At 41.3% G+C, this 15,952-nt stretch overlaps 1 protein-coding gene across 2 annotated transcripts in view; it reads right to left on the reverse strand.

Annotated features, from left to right (window-relative positions):
- Positions 1 to 11,287, reverse strand: part of LOC129638749 (melanoma-associated antigen B3-like) — a 48,300-nt gene extending 37,013 nt beyond the window's left edge. For both annotated transcript variants that reach the window (XM_055563398.1, XM_055563397.1), the window contains exon 1: positions 10,952 to 11,287. The gene's annotated coding sequence lies outside the window, so the exon portion shown is untranslated. The remainder of the gene's footprint in view (positions 1 to 10,951) is intronic.
- Positions 11,288 to 15,952: the final 4,665 nt, after the last annotated feature.

A 15,952-nucleotide genomic window follows, 5' to 3' on the forward strand; every position in this document is an offset into this window, starting at 1 on the left:
AGTTGGGAAGATTCCCTGGAAAAGGAAATGGTAACCCACTCCAGTATTCGTGCCTGGGAAATCCCATGGATAGAGGAGCCTGGTGGGCTATAGTCCATGAGGTTACAAAGAGTCGGACATGACTGAGTGACTAAACAACAAACATACTCTTACCCTACGATCTAGTGGTCATGCTCCTTGGTGTTTAGCCAGACGAGCTGGAAACTTACATCCACACAAAACCTGCATGCAATACTTTATAGCAGCTTAGCTCATATTTTCCAAAACTTAAAAAAAGCAACAATGGGGTCCTTTAGCAGCTAACAGGATAAGTAATGGAATACTGTTCAGTGCGAAAAATGAATGTTTCCAAACCCTGAAGAGACATGGAGGAAACTTAGATGTGTATTACTAAGTGAAAGAAACTAATGTGAAAAGGCTCCACACTGCATGATTCCAACTATATGACTCCTGGAAAAAGAAGAACTATAGAAACAGTAAAAAGACCAATGGTTGCCTGGAACGCAGTGGGGATGGGCAGAGGGAGGGATGAACAGAGCACAGAGAGGTTTTACTGTTGTGAAACTGCTTTGTATGACCCTATAGGAGTGGATGCTGTTATTTAGTTGCTCAGTCATGTCCGATTCTTTGCGACCTCACAGATTGTAGCCTGCCAGGCTCCTCTGTTTATGTGATTTCTCAGGCAAGAACACTGGGGTGAGTTGCCTCTTTCTTCTCCAGGGGATCTTCCCATCTAGGGATTGAACCCGTGTCTCCTGCATGGGCAGGTGGATTCTTTACCGCTGACTCACGAGGGAAGCCCATAAGGCTGGATACAAGTCATCATCCATTTATCTATATTCACAGTGGGTACAATACCAAGAATGAAGATAATTCAAGTAAGCAAGTAAGTGTGCTAGGTCAGGACTGTTTGTTAAAGTAGCTTCCTAGATTGTAGCAAACAGCCCACTCTACTGGGGGACACTGATAGTGCGGGAGGCTGTACACGTGTCCAGGAAGAACACATATGGGAACTCTCTGTACTTTCTGCTCCATTTTGCTGTCAATCTAAAACTGCTTTAAAAAAGTAAACTTAAAAAAATCTTTGGGGCCTGGGGTGGTGGCTCAGTCCCACACCCTTCTCTCAGGATCTCAGTCTTGAGTGCAGGGCCAGGCCCTCTTACCCCTCTATCCAAAAGTATATGGGCCCCTCAATCCTCAGTTAGCTTGATTTGGATGCAGGCAGGACCCGAGGCTCCCCTCTTTGTGGATCTGAGAACATTTCTGCAGAGAAAGGCTCTCACTTCCTGAGATCCAAAAGGATGTGAGGGTGGCTTGCTTGACCACACCTGTCATGCCATGAGTGACAACTGCATCAGGCAGGTTGAGAATGCATATGATGGTGATCCCACTGGGGGTGCTGACTCCATACCCTAAATCTGACTCAGGTGAAGGCCTCAGAGTTCCCTCTCTGCTGACCTGAGACCTCCATCTCAAATCAAGCTCATCACTTTTCTGTTACCCCTGAGAAGGATATGAGGACATCTCTTTCTGACCTTTACAAGGATCTGCCATGGCAACTGCAGAAGGCAATGGCACCCCACTCCAGTACTTTTGCCTGGGAAATCCCATGGATGGAGGAGCCTGGTAGGTTGTGGTCCATCGGGTCGCTAGAGCCGGACACTACTGAGCAACTACACTTTCACTTTTCACTTTCATGAATTGGAGGAGGAAATGGCAACCCACTCCAGTGTTCTTGCCTGGAGAATCCCAGGAACGTGGAAGCCTGGTGGGCTGCCATCTATGGGGTGGCACAGAGTCAGACACGACTGAAGCAACAGCAGCAGCAGCAGGGCAGAGAACCCTCTATCATAAAAATCCTGGTTAGCAAGGAAAACTAGCATATCCCAGTTAAGAGTATAACACTGAAGGTCACCATGAGGTAGATATCCTCAGTGGATGTTACACAAAGCTCCTAAATATTTCAAGGGCCCCAAACTTACCTATCTCTCACTTGCCCTTTTTTATAAACCACTCCCTCTTTCATTCATTTAACCACCTACAAGTGTCTATTCCTTCCCTATTGTTCGCCACATTACAGTCAAGATAACTTGATTTCAATTATTATTATTTTTTTAGTGGTGTGGGCTCTGGCTCCCCCACCCGAAGGGCAGAGTGTGCCAGTCCAGTGGCTTCAAAGCATCATCCCACCTCATGGGAGTGCCACCCTGATTTCTGGGAAACTCCATAGACAGAAGACAACATAAATAAACCATCTAATCTCCACAGGGTTTCCCTGTACTGGAATAAGAGCACAGGACACATTCCATGGCAGCTTCACATGATTTCTCTCTGATTTACTCACAATCCCAAAGCACAGGGAGATTCAGAAAATACTGCAGGTTTGGGTCTCAACCCCGAAAGGAAAGTCCACATCACAATTGAGTCATACGAATTTTTTGGTTTCCCAGTGCTTTCATAAAATTTATGTTTATACTGTACTATAGGTTATTAAGTGGGCAATAGCATTATGCCTAAGGACAATATAGATATCTTAAATAAAAACACCTATTTGCTAAAAGAAAAAAGATGCTAACCATTATGTGAGCCTTCACTGAGTCCATCATTTTTGCTCCTGAGGGTGTGAACACTGCAAGAGTTATCAAAACGTGACACACAGACATGAAGTCAGCAAAGGTGATGGAAACATGGAGCCGAAAGACTTGCTGGAAGCAAGGTTGACTAACACAAACTTTTAATTTGGTAAAGAAAAGAACAAAGAAAAGAAAAGCAGTACCTGTGAAATACAATAAAGCAACGTGCAACAGAGTGAAGTGTGCCTGTAACTGTTAAGGGCAGTTTCCCATCCCAGGCTTTGTCTTTAAACTATGCAGCTCACCGTGTGAGAACCTGGTCCCTGGTCACGATTGCCACAGCCTCATCCAGCCCACCATGCACTCAACTTATAATTACATCCCACCAGAAGACTTTTACTTTCCCGAGGCCCACCACTACCTTGCATCAGGGAATTCACATTTGACTGCTGTCATGTCACCATTTCCTTCACATGACAGCTGCTTCTCAACTCTGTAATTTTACTGTCAGTGGCTAGATCTTTTTCTCAGCTCTCCAATTACTAGCATGGAGTCTTCTATGAGCAGAGGCTCAATTACTGTTTAGGGAATAAATGAGCCTGTGAGCATGAGGATGAATTTCTTAGAATTTAATTTTACATTTTTGAATTAACAAAGCATACACTGTCATTTATAATTTTGTAAAACACAGACTACAAAAGATGAGGAAACCAAATCCCGTCCATCTTACTTTCTCTCTATTTCTTGATCCCACATATTGCACTGCTTAGTGTTTTCATATTGTCAAGGAAATAACATATTGTAATGCCACGTTATCTTGCACAAGCTTACTAAATAAGATGGAAACTTTCCCACTTCTTTTACACAACAGAAAAATTCTTATCCTCAAGACTGATAAACAACAGTAAATGTGACTGACGTCATCCGTAAACTTAGATTATAAGCTTTCATTAAGGAGCAACCTTTGAAAAGTAGCAAGAACATAAAAACACAGATTTATCTCTAAATTCCTCATACAGAACACAAACCCCAAGAAATTATACACTGTGCACCCTCTGGGATGCCCCGTTCTATACTACTTATAGAACACTGAATGCTATCTTCAACCACAAAGTACAGAATTTGGCTCAGCTTCATCAGGTGTGGGAAGAATTGCTGGGGGAACACTGGGACATCCACTAGCTTGGGCCCTCTCTTCCTCACCTCTCAAAGCTGTGATACCCAGGATCTCCGATAGTTGACAGAAGAGGTGGGGTTGTGGCGGGTGGGGGGAAGCCTGGCAGGGTGTTCTACAGTCCTCATTCAGAGTCCCCATCTTCGTATCTCTCAGAGTCTGACACTCCTCCCTTTACCGAACTGTGTCCACATGCCTCCAAACAAAGTTTCACCTCTTAGAGTTCGGCAGGGGAGAAGTCCGGGAATTGAGTGCATGGGTGCCGCTTTGTATCGCCATCTTTACTGCCCCATGCCTTGTTCGCACTCAGTGCTCTCCCGGTGACTGGAGTTAGGGACTAGGTTTCCTTCATTTACAGAATCAAGTAATCGCTTATCTTACAGAATGTCTTAGATCAAGATATACCGAAGAAATCAGCCTAAGAGAGTTGTAGGAACCGTCCCCTGCCGATCACAGAGATGAGACTTTGGGCGTTATCTTTGTTACAGGATGGGGGAATGGTTCCTTGAGTCCACATTCAGGTCCTCACCTTGCCTTCAGATCAGTCCTGGGAATCCACTCTTAGCCACACGAACGCGCTGAACATGAGTCCAAGCTCTTCGCCACCAGCACGGAAGTTTTGCAGAGACACTTCCGGCTATGGCTGCCCTGTGCACGATCTCTGAGGGATGATGGAAGGGGCGGGGCTCTGTGGGGACCCCGCCGTTCAGTGTTCAGCAGTCCCTGGGTCATCCCTTAGGGTCCTCACCATGCCATCTGTCAGAGCCCAGGACCCTTCCCACTGAGGACTTGAGTCCTCCTGCCCCCAAACGAAGCCCTCACCTCTCCGAGTCCCTAGTGGGGAATCAGGGCACTTCTCTGTGCATCTCTCCTTGACAGGGGCAGTGCCACTCTGTGAGCCTTCCTCCTTGGTGGGAGAGACCCTCTCATCAGCACTGATGGTCCTCATCTTCCCGGTGGTGATGGCCAAGATGCCACCCCCCTAAGAACTGGGGTTCCATCCATTCCCTCGCTGAGACCAGACAGAAATGAAGAGGCTTCCCATCCCCATTAACTCTGCCTGGAGCCACTGGGGTTAGGAATAGGGGCAGGGGTCTGTAAAGCCTCCGCATTTGTGGGTCTAGTGATACTTCTTTCTTCACTCAGGGACCTCACCATGGTCCTTGCCAGTCCTGGGACGTGACCCTCCAACCTGAGATTCTCCCTCTACTGAACTGAGGCCATTCTTCTTAGAATGAGACTTTGACCTCACAGAGAACTACAAGGCTTATAAGAGGGAATGTCCTGTCTGGGCATTCTAGGCCTGAGAGCAAGTTTGGGCAGGTCTCTCAATGATCTGTATTTTATGGTGCTTGTCTCTCTAGTCCTCACCTATGGGGGCCCAAATTTTGTCTATCTCTTGGATTAAAAAATTCCTGGGGAGCACCACATTCTGGCAAACTCTTGAGCAGTGTCCCTAATGCAAACCTTACAGTTTCATGTCCCAGACTTGACCTGAGATGGGGAAAATAATACAGAAGGCAGGGGGCAGAATGGGGTATGTTCCCAGAGAAAAATGCTGCTTCATCATTTTCAAAAGCCAGAGTCAGTCTCTTTTCATGACTTGTTTTAATTGATTGACAGGCATACTTTTCAAACATTGTACTGCATGTAGTCATGCGTCACAAATACTGTGTTTCATTACAAACTGAAAGTTTATGGTAACCATGCATTGAACGTGTCTATTGCATCATTTTCCCAACATCATGTATTCACTTGGGGTCCCTGTTTCACATATTGTTAGTTCTTTAAACATTTTAAACTCTTTCCTTATTTTATTTCTTATGGTGCTCTGATCAGTTGTCTTTGTTACTATTGTAACTGTCTTACATTTGTAAATTAAGCTATGTGCATATTTTAGACATCTTCTAGTAAGTGTACAATAGGATTCACAACTTTTATAAGCACTGGGAATCCCCCAAATTCCTAATGATTTACTCTATGGCAATTTTCACTTTATTGCAGTGATCTAGAACCCAAGTCACCGTATCTGAGATATGAGTACAATTCTAAAGGAAAAAAGCCATCCAAGATGGTTTTGTGCTATTCTGATTGAGGTTATCAGACACTGCACAGAGAGACGATCTTACTGTCCCTATCATCTGTTTCTCTTCTTTATTCCTGTCATTTATTGATGTAGCCTTCATGGTTTTGTGCCTAAAGAAGTGTATTGGAATATATCCAGAGTCCTTACTTTTATCCCAAGACACATTTGAATGTTAGGGAACACAAGCTCTGCTTTAGGGCAAGAGGAGTATAACAGTGTCGGATCTAGAGGAATTCAGAGAGGAATCTAATTCCAGGCCTATCAGTCACTAGTGTTCCCCAGCAAGGGCTCACTTCCTGATGCACATAGACGCCAATACTATGGAACGGGCTTTTGAGAGAAAAACTTTAATCCAAGGTGGAGTAGCAAGAAGACAGGAAGTAGGGCTCTCAAATCTGTCTCCTCAATCCAGAGGTTGAGGTAAAATGAAAGGGTTTAGGGGAACTGCAACCTAGGAAACTAATTGGCTAGTCTTGAATTAGTTCATGTAAGCTATTCATGCTGCTAGAAGCCAGATTTTCCGTATTGAAGGACTTCATACAGTTCTCCCATGGCAACACTCCTACTCTGAGAGTTCCACAGACTGGACTCTCTTGGTTCTGCAGTCATCCTGGAAACATAAGCTCCTTTTTGGCACATACATAGTGCTGCCTCTAAAAATAACTCAAGGTTTGATTAATCAACAACCTGTTTTAAGGAGGCAAAACCACTTTAAACTGGTCAATGCTTTATGCTTCAATCCCCCCATTTCTCTCTGTACATTCTTCAAGCTTGTGGGAAATCATCCTCACAAATTGAGGATGAGTCTCAATTTCTGTAGAAAATGATAATCCCAGGTCCCAGATTTTTGTACCAACAGGACTGGAGTGTTATATAAGGATTGACAAGGTTGGATTAATTGGTATTTAAGAAAGGTAGTTATCAGAGGCTTTGTTTCCTCCACATGGCTCTTTACAGGCTATTGCTTTAAAGTGGGCGTTTTGGTGCCTGGATGGAATTTATTACTATTGGGTCAGCTGTCTTGGCTCTTCCTGGCCACTCCTAAGACCAAACTGAGCTCTGCAGTTGACTGACCAATTTCTTCCACTCTAGTGCTCAAAAATTACAGAGGAAGGAACACTCCCAAGCTCATTCTATGAGGCCACCATCACCCTGAGAGCAAAACCAGACAGAGAAGCACACAGGGAAAAAAAAAAAAAAAAAAAAAAACGAAAAGAAAAGAAAACGACAGGCGAATATCACTGAAGAACACAGATGGAAAAATCCTGAACAAAATACTAGCGAACCAAAAAAGACAGTATCTTCAATAAGTGGTGCCTTGAAAACTGGACAGTTACATGTACAATAATGAATTTAGAACATGCTCTAACAGCATAAAAATAAACTCAAAATGGATCAAAGACTGAAATATAAAGCTAGACACTATAAAACTCTCAGAGAAAAACCTAGGCAGAACACTGTTTGACATAAGTTGCAGCAGTATTTTTTTCTTTTAGTAAAAGGGCTTTTGATCCACCTCCTGGAGTAATGAAAATAAAAAGAAAAACAAACAGGTGACCTTTAATTGAAGTCAAAAGCTTCCACACAGCAAAAGAAACCAAAAACAAAAAGACAACTCACAGAATGAGAGGAAATATTTGCAAACAAAGCAAACAAAAGCGGAATAATCTCCAAAATATATAAATAGCTCATGCACCTCTGTGTCAAATAAACAATCCCATAAAAAAAATACCTGTGGCGGATTCATTTTGATATTTGGCAAAACTAATACAGTTATGTAAAGTTTAAAAATAAAATAAAATTTAAAAAAAAAGATAGAAAAAAAAAAGAAAAAAGAAAAAAAAATAAAACCAAAAAAAAAAAAAAAAGGCAGAGTGTATAAACAAACATTCCTTCAAAGAAGACATACAGATGACCAAAAACATATGAAAAGATGCTCAACATCACTAAGTATCAGAGAAATGCAAATGATAAGTACAATGAGGTATCACCTCACACCAGCCAGAATGGTCATCATCCCCAAATCTGCAAACAACAAATGATAGAGTGTGGAAAAAAGGGAACACTCGTGCACTCTCAGTGGGAATGCAAATTGACACAGTCACTATGGAGAACGTTATGGAAGTTCCATGAAAAAACTAAAAATAGAGTTACCATATGATCCAGCAATCCCACTCCTGGCACATATCCAGAGAAAGCTATGATTCATAAATACACATGCACCCAATCTTCATTATAACACTATTTACATTAGCCAAGACATGGAAGTAACTTAAATGTCCATCTACAGAGAATGAATAATGCAGATGTGGTACAATGGAATATTACTCAGCCATAAAAAGAAATAATGCAATGTTCAGCAACATGGATGGACCTAGGGAATGTCATACTAAGTAAGACACAGAAACACAAATATCATATGACAACACTCATATGTGGAATCCAATTTTTAAAAATGACACAAATGAACTTATTTACAACATAGAAAGAGACTTTTGGATACCCATTGGAGAAATGTTGAGGGAGGGATACATTAGGAGCTTGAGATAAACATATACAACTGTCGTGTTGGACTCTTTGTGACTCCATGGACTGTAGTCCAACAGGCTCCTCTGTCCATGGAATTTCCAGGCCAGAATACTGGAGTGAGTTTCCATTTCCTACTCTAGGGGATCTTCCCGATCAGGGGACCGAACGTGCTTCTCTTGTGTCTCCTCCATTGGCAGGTGGATTCTTTACCATTGCACCACCCGGGAAGTCCACATACACAACAATATATACTAGAGATATCCAAAAAGGACCTACTGTATAGCAGAGAGAGCTCTACTCAATATTCTGTAATAAACTGTATGAGAAAAGAATCTGAAAATGAAGGAATACATGTGTATGTATAACTGAGTCACTTTGTTATACACCTGAAACTAACACAACACTGTAAATCACTTATACTCCAGGAAAATAAGACAAAAAAATAATACCACCATAATATTCAGCAATCCCACTCCCGGGAATATATCCAGAGAAAATCATAATTCGAAACAGGTACAGCACCCAATGTTCATTGCAGCATTATTTACAATACCTATGACATGGAAGCAACCTAAATGTCCATCAACAGAGGAGTAGATAAAGACGTGGTCTGTAAATACAAAGGAGTATTACTCAGCCATAACAAAGAATGAAAGAATGCCATCTGCAGCAACATGGGTGTACCTAGGGATTATAACACTAAGCGAATTAAGTCAGACAAAGACAAATATATCCCTCATATGTGCAATCTAATTTTAAAAAATGATAAAATGAACTTATTTACAAAACAGAAAGACAGATGATGAAAACAAACTTATGGTTACTAAAGGGGAAACGCAGTGAGGGAGGGAGAAATCAGCAGCTTGGGATGAACATACACACACCATTATATATGAAATAGATAACCAACAAGGACCTCCTACATAGCACAGGAAACTCTAATCAATATTCTGTGATAACCTATATGAAAAAGGAAACTGAAAATTAATGAATGTACATATATGTATAACTGAATCACGTTGCCATATACCTGAAATTAACACAATATTGTAAATCAACTGTACTCCAATAACATTTGAAAAATAGACTACCTGGGCATATATCTGAAGAAAACCATAATTCGAGTAGGTACAAGCACACCCATGGTCACTGCAGCACTGTTTACAATAGCCAAGACATGGAAACTACCTACAGGTCCATGAATAAAAATGTGATACGTAAATACAATGGAATCATACTCAGCCATAAAAAAGAATGAAATAATGTCATTTGCAGCACCGGATGGACTTAAGAGATTTTCATAATGAATGAAGTAAGTCAGACAAAGACAAATACCATATTATATCACTCAAAGGTACTACCTAATTTTAAAAAATGACACAAATGTACTTATTTAAAATACAGAAACAGACTCTCACATTCTGAAAACAGACTTATGATTACTAAAGGGGAAACATGGGGGATGGATACATTAGAAATTGGGATGAATATACACAAACCAGCAATATATAAAATAGATAGCTGAAAAGGACCTCCTATATAGCATAGGCAACTCTACTCAATATTCTATAATAACCTGTAGGGAAAGAATCTGGAAAAGATTGAATATATATGTAACTGAATCACTTTGTTGTGCACCTGAAACACAAGATTGTAAATCAATAAATCTCCAGTAAAAGTATTCTTTTAAAAAAGGATATCCATCTGTAACAATACCTACAGGCAATCACCTTCAGTTCAGTTCAGTCACTCAGTCGTGTCCGACTCTTTGCGATCCCATGAACTGCAGTACACCAGGCCTCCCTGTCCATCACCAACTGCCGGAGTCCCCCCAAACCCATGTCCTTTGAGTCGGTGATGCCATCCAATCATCTCATCCTCTGTCCCCTTCTCCTCCTGCCCTCTATCTTTCCCAGCATCAGGGTCTTTTCAAATGAGTCAGCTCTTCGCATCAGGTGGCCAAAAGCATGAGTAAAAAACTCCATCACCTCCATAAAGCAAGGTTTCCAGTCCAGGAGCAAGGCGTTTATCTCCCGATTCAGAGGACCCTCATTAATAACAGGTTTAATAAAATTTTGTCACAGTCATCCAATAGCCAACTTCCTATTAGCCAATCCCAACACATATAACAGTCAGACATAGTTAAACATAGGCAAATAAATCCAAAGACCTGGGACCTTAACATAGTGTTCGGGGCTCTAACCCAATTGTTGAATACCTCAGCAGCTCTAACCTCTTGCATTGTCCCCTCAGGAGGGTCCCTAACCAACCCCTCATCCTAGCCTCTGGATTTTATCCAGATGGAAGAAACTCCACTAGGCGGGACCCTAACCCACAGTGTTGTTGTCATTGTTCAGTTGCTCAGGTGTGTCTGACTCTTTGCCACCCCATAGACTATAACATGCCAGGCTTCCCTGTCCTTCACTATCTCTTGGTGTTTGCTCAAACTCATTTCCATTGAGTCGGTGATGCCATCCAACAGTCCAGTCCTCTCTAACCTATAGTCCTGATGAGATTATTAGACTACAGGCACATTCTAACTACATATAGCACATTTAGCTATAGGAACATTATAATGAGGTTACTCACCCCAAAGATACATGATCCAGGAGCTATTCCTTTTCTTAAAAGTGAAAGGAGCCAAAAAAGCCCAGGGAGCCCAGAGTGCCATGGTAGGAAACAGGAACCTGAGAGCCTACTTTCTAGACAAACTCAGTCGAGGTGGCTACCCAGGGTTGGTGTTGAGAACCAACAGGGGCTAAGTGCATCAAGCAGATGGTCACAAGTCCTAAATTTCAACTAGGCTGCCCAAACTCACTGAACATGGGCTCACTGACAGATGTGCACAGAAGCCAATACTTATGGCAAGAGCTTTTGAGAAAAGAGCTTTACTGCAAGGCCGACCAAAGCAGGAGGCAAGGTATCAAATCTCTCTTCAATCCAGCAGCAGGGGTGAAATCTAAGGGGTCACGGGAATTTCTAACTTGGAAGCTAATTGGCTAGTTTTAAATTAGTCCATCAGCTACTCAGGTTACAGGAAGCCAGGCTTTCCTTATTGAAGGACTTCTCATTTTGCAATGGCCCTTGGGGCAACATTTGTATTCTCTGAGTTCCCCAGATTGACGATCTTGGCTCCGGGGTCATCCTGAGGTCATGGGTTCCTTCTTGGACACTTATAGTTCTTTCTTTGTAAAATGACTCAAGGTGTGATTAATCAACAATCTCTTTGAGGAGGCAAAAGCAGTTTAAGCTGGTCAATTGTTTCACATGCGGTTTCATAGCCTCCTGAACTCCAGCACATTAACCAAACTCCAAGACAAAGAAAATAACAGTGAATTAAAATGTTGCCTAGTGAGGACAATCTTGTAACAGTCACACCAGAGGATGTAACATAGAATGTGCTTGAGGTTGAATCTTTCCCAGTTGGGAACAACTCAAAGTTCTTAGAATTTTTGTCATTAACCGGTATCTTCCCTCCTAGCTACCCTTTCATCTAAATAACCAATATTTCCACGTATTTAAGTACCAGCAAAAAAATCTAGAACTTGCCTAGAATTTGCCCAATTACACACAAGATAAAAATAATTGAGTACCTTCTTAATGGAAACGTCTCTGGCTCCCTCAACCCAGGGTAAATGTCACCAGTGCAGGAGTGTCTGGACTCTCTGAGGCCCTCCATCTGAGAATCTGGCCATGCCCACCACACCCACTGTCTCTCTAGCCCACGAGACAACTTCACTTAATATGACTTCTCACTGAAGGCTCCGCATTTTCCTAAGGCTCCAAACCTAGACATTGTATTAAAAACCAGAGACATCATTTTGCCGACAAAGGTACCTATATCTATGGTTTTTCCAGTAGTCATGTACAAATGTGAGAGTTGGCCTATAAAGAAAGCTGCATCGAAGAATTGATGCTTTCTGACTGTGGTCTTGGAGAAGACTCTTGAGAGTCCCTTGGACAGCAAGGAGATCAAGCCAGTCCATCCTCAAGGAATCAACCCTGAATATTCATTGGAAGGACTGATGCTGAAGTCGAAGCTCCAATACTTTGGCCACCTGATGCAAAGAGCCAACTCATTGGAAAAGACCCTGATGCTAGGAAAGAAAGATTTGGGGTAGGAGGAGAAGGGGGCAGCAGAGGACAAGATGGTTCAACGGCATCACTGACAATGCACTTGAGTTTCAGAAAACTCTGGGAGATAGTGAAGGGCAGGGAGGCCTGGTGAGCTGCAGTCCATGGGGTCACAAAGAGTGGGACATGACTTAATGACTGAACAACAACAAGGCTCCAAACTGCCTCACCGCAGGCCATTTACACTTGCTTTCAACTCCAACTGCCTGCCCTCCTTACCCCTGCTTTTGATTTGGTCTTTCAGCATTCCCCACCTTTTTGGCACCAGGGACTGGTTTTGTAGAAGACAGTTTTTCCACAGACTTGGAATGGGGGATGGTTTTGGGATACTTCAAGCACATTACATTTATTGTGAATTTTATTTCTAATCTAAATGCTGCTGCTGATCTCACAGGATGTGCTGGTTGGAGGCCTGAAGTTTTGAGAACCCTGCTTTTAGTCATAGAGAGTATCTCACCATCTTTTCATATAATAGTACCTCCTAGACTCTAAAATTCAATTGACAGGGGCTAGATCTTGTTTTGGAGGTTGCTGTTGTTCCAGTTTTTTAAAAAGCATCCACAGTACTAGTAAGCCTACCAAAAAGCTCATTCTCAGAACTTCCCTGTTGGTCCAGTGTTTAAGACTCCCTGCTCCCAATTCAGGGGGCATGGGTGGGTTCGATCCCTGGTTGGGGATGGTCCAGCATGCTTCACAGCCAAAAGAAAAAAAAAAGAGCTCCTTCTCAAATAATAGTTGGGAAATCAACAAGAGAATAAGCATGCGGCCTCATCCATTAGAATTTATCTTACATTCCTAAATAATATAAGCAAATACAAGCATATAACTTTAATTTTTAGAAGAAAAAGCACAAGAAGGAGTTAGGTAAACCAAAAATTAACAATCTTTTCCTTATTTATACTCTTTATTTCAGCCTTTATTGATTAAATATAAAGTGCCTACTGTACACTTTGCATTATGCTCAGACTGCTGCTGCTGCTGCTAAGTCGCTTCAGTCGTGTCTGACTCTGTGCGACCCCATAAACGGCAGCCTACCAGGCTCCGCCATCCCTGGGATTCTCCAGGCAAGAACACTGGAGTGGGTTGCTATTTCCTTCTCCAATGCATAAAAGTGAAAAGTGAAAGTGAAGTCGCTCAGTCATGTCCGACTCTTAGCGACCCCATGGACTGCAGCCTACCAGGCTCCTCCACCCATGGGATTTTCCAGGCAAGAGTACTGGAGTGGGGTGCCATTGCGTTCTCCGATGCGCAGACTACAACCCCAAATAAGACCAAATATCTGCTCTTTTTTTAAAAAAGACACTTTATTGAGATATGATTATCATATACAAAAGCTGTACTCATTTAATGAATACAACTCGATGTTTGGAAATAAATATACACTTCTGAACCACCGCTACAATCTATGCCATAAACATGTCCATTACCTCCAAAAGTTTCCTCCTATACTCTTTATTGATTTACTCATTTATTTTTGTGGCGGTAAGGAGGAGCAAGGACAATTAACAATCCTTTTAGCAAAACTTTATGTATCCAATATGGAATTGTTAAGTATAGGCTCTATGCTACACATTACATTTCTAGAAATTATTCATCGTGTATAACTGAAAATCTGTGTCCTTTGACAATCACTTCCACATTACGCCTCCTCCAAGGCCCTGGCAATCACCATCCTACCCTGCTTCTATCAGTTTGCCTGTTTTAGATTCCTCATTTAAGTGGTATCATGTATTTGTCATTCTGTGTCTGGCTTATTTCACTTAGCACAATGTCTTCTAGGTCATCTCTGTTATTGCAAATGAAAAAGTTTCCTTCTTTTTAAGGTTGAATAATACTCCATTATGGGCTTCCCAGTTAGCTCAGTGGTAAATAATCCACCTGCCAATGCAGGACACACAGGATACTCAGGTTCGATCCCTGGATTGGGAAGATCCCCTGGAGGAGGAAATAGCAACCCACTCTAGTATTCTTGCCTGGAAAATCCCATGGTCAGAGGAACTTGGCAGGCTACATACCATGGGGTCGAAAAAGAGTCAGACACAACTGAGTGACTGAGGACACACACACACAACACTCCATTATATATATATATATATATATATATATATATATATATATCTCATATATTTATCCATTCATTCATCAAAGGACATTTAGGCTGTTTCCCTGTATTGGTTATTGTGAATAATGTTGCAACAAATATGGGAATGCTGATATCTCTTGGAGAGTCTAATTTTAACTCCTTTGGATAGATACCCAGAAGTGGATTTGCTGAATCATATCATAATTCGATTTTTAATTTTTTGAGAAACCTCAATACTGTTTTCCACAGTGGTTTCACCCATTGACAGTCTCATTAACAGCATAAAAGAGTTCTGTTTTCTAAATGGTTGCACTTACTCAGCTTACTCTCTACTGGAGAGAGAGCAAAACAATCAACTTGTCAAATTATTGTTGTGGCAAAAACATTTAACATCAAATCTACTCTCAAAATTTTAGGCACACAATACAGTACTGTTAAATACAGGCACAATGGTGCACAGCAGATTTCTGGAATTTATTCAATGAATAACTGAAACAGTATATCAAGTGAAAAGCAACTGCCCATTTCTCCCTCCTGTGGCCCCTCTGTGTTTCAATGTGTTTAAAAACTTTAGATACCTCATATAAGTGAAACCATGCAGCATTTGTCCTTCTGAGACTGGCTTATTTCATTTAGAATAATGTCCCTGTGGTTTCTCCATGTTGTCCCATATAACAACATTTCTTTCCTTTTTAAGGTGAAATTATATCCCATTGTCTGCATCTACCACATGTTCTTTATCCATTTATCTGTTGGTAGATTTTGGGGCGTTACCAAATCTTGGCTATTGTAAATAATGGTGCAAAGAACACAGGAGTGAAGATGTCTCTTTGAGATACTGACTTCACTTCCTTTGGATGTACAATTGACCCTTGAACCATGTGGAGTTTAGAAGTACCAGCACCCAGGCAGTCAAAATCCCTGTATAATTTTGACTCTGCCCAAACTTAACTAATAATAACCTACTGTTGACTGGAAGCCTTAATGATAAGCAGTCAATGCATATTTTGTATGCTATAAGTATTTTCTACTGTATTCTTATGATAAAGTAAGCTAGAGAAAAAATGTTATTAAGAAAATTATAAGAGAAAATATATTCACAGTACTGTATTTATCAACATTGTAAATTTACAGCATCCATTTATAAGAAAAATTGGCTGTAAGTACTGACATCTATATTGTCTTATATGACACAAAAGACTATACATATGAGACACTAAATATCAAACATGAAAAAAATAATATGAAAAGAAATTCATATTTATTTACAGGTATAATGATTCAAGCTTTGATAATGAAGCAGCAATATGACTGCTTTATAGTAGCCTAGTGCAATTGATAGGATTGCTTCATGGTAGCGGAGCATATACCGT

The sequence above is a fragment of the Bubalus kerabau genome, chromosome X, assembly GCF_029407905.1.
Source record: "Bubalus kerabau isolate K-KA32 ecotype Philippines breed swamp buffalo chromosome X, PCC_UOA_SB_1v2, whole genome shotgun sequence".
In the NCBI taxonomy this organism is placed as follows: Eukaryota; Metazoa; Chordata; class Mammalia; order Artiodactyla; family Bovidae; genus Bubalus; species Bubalus kerabau.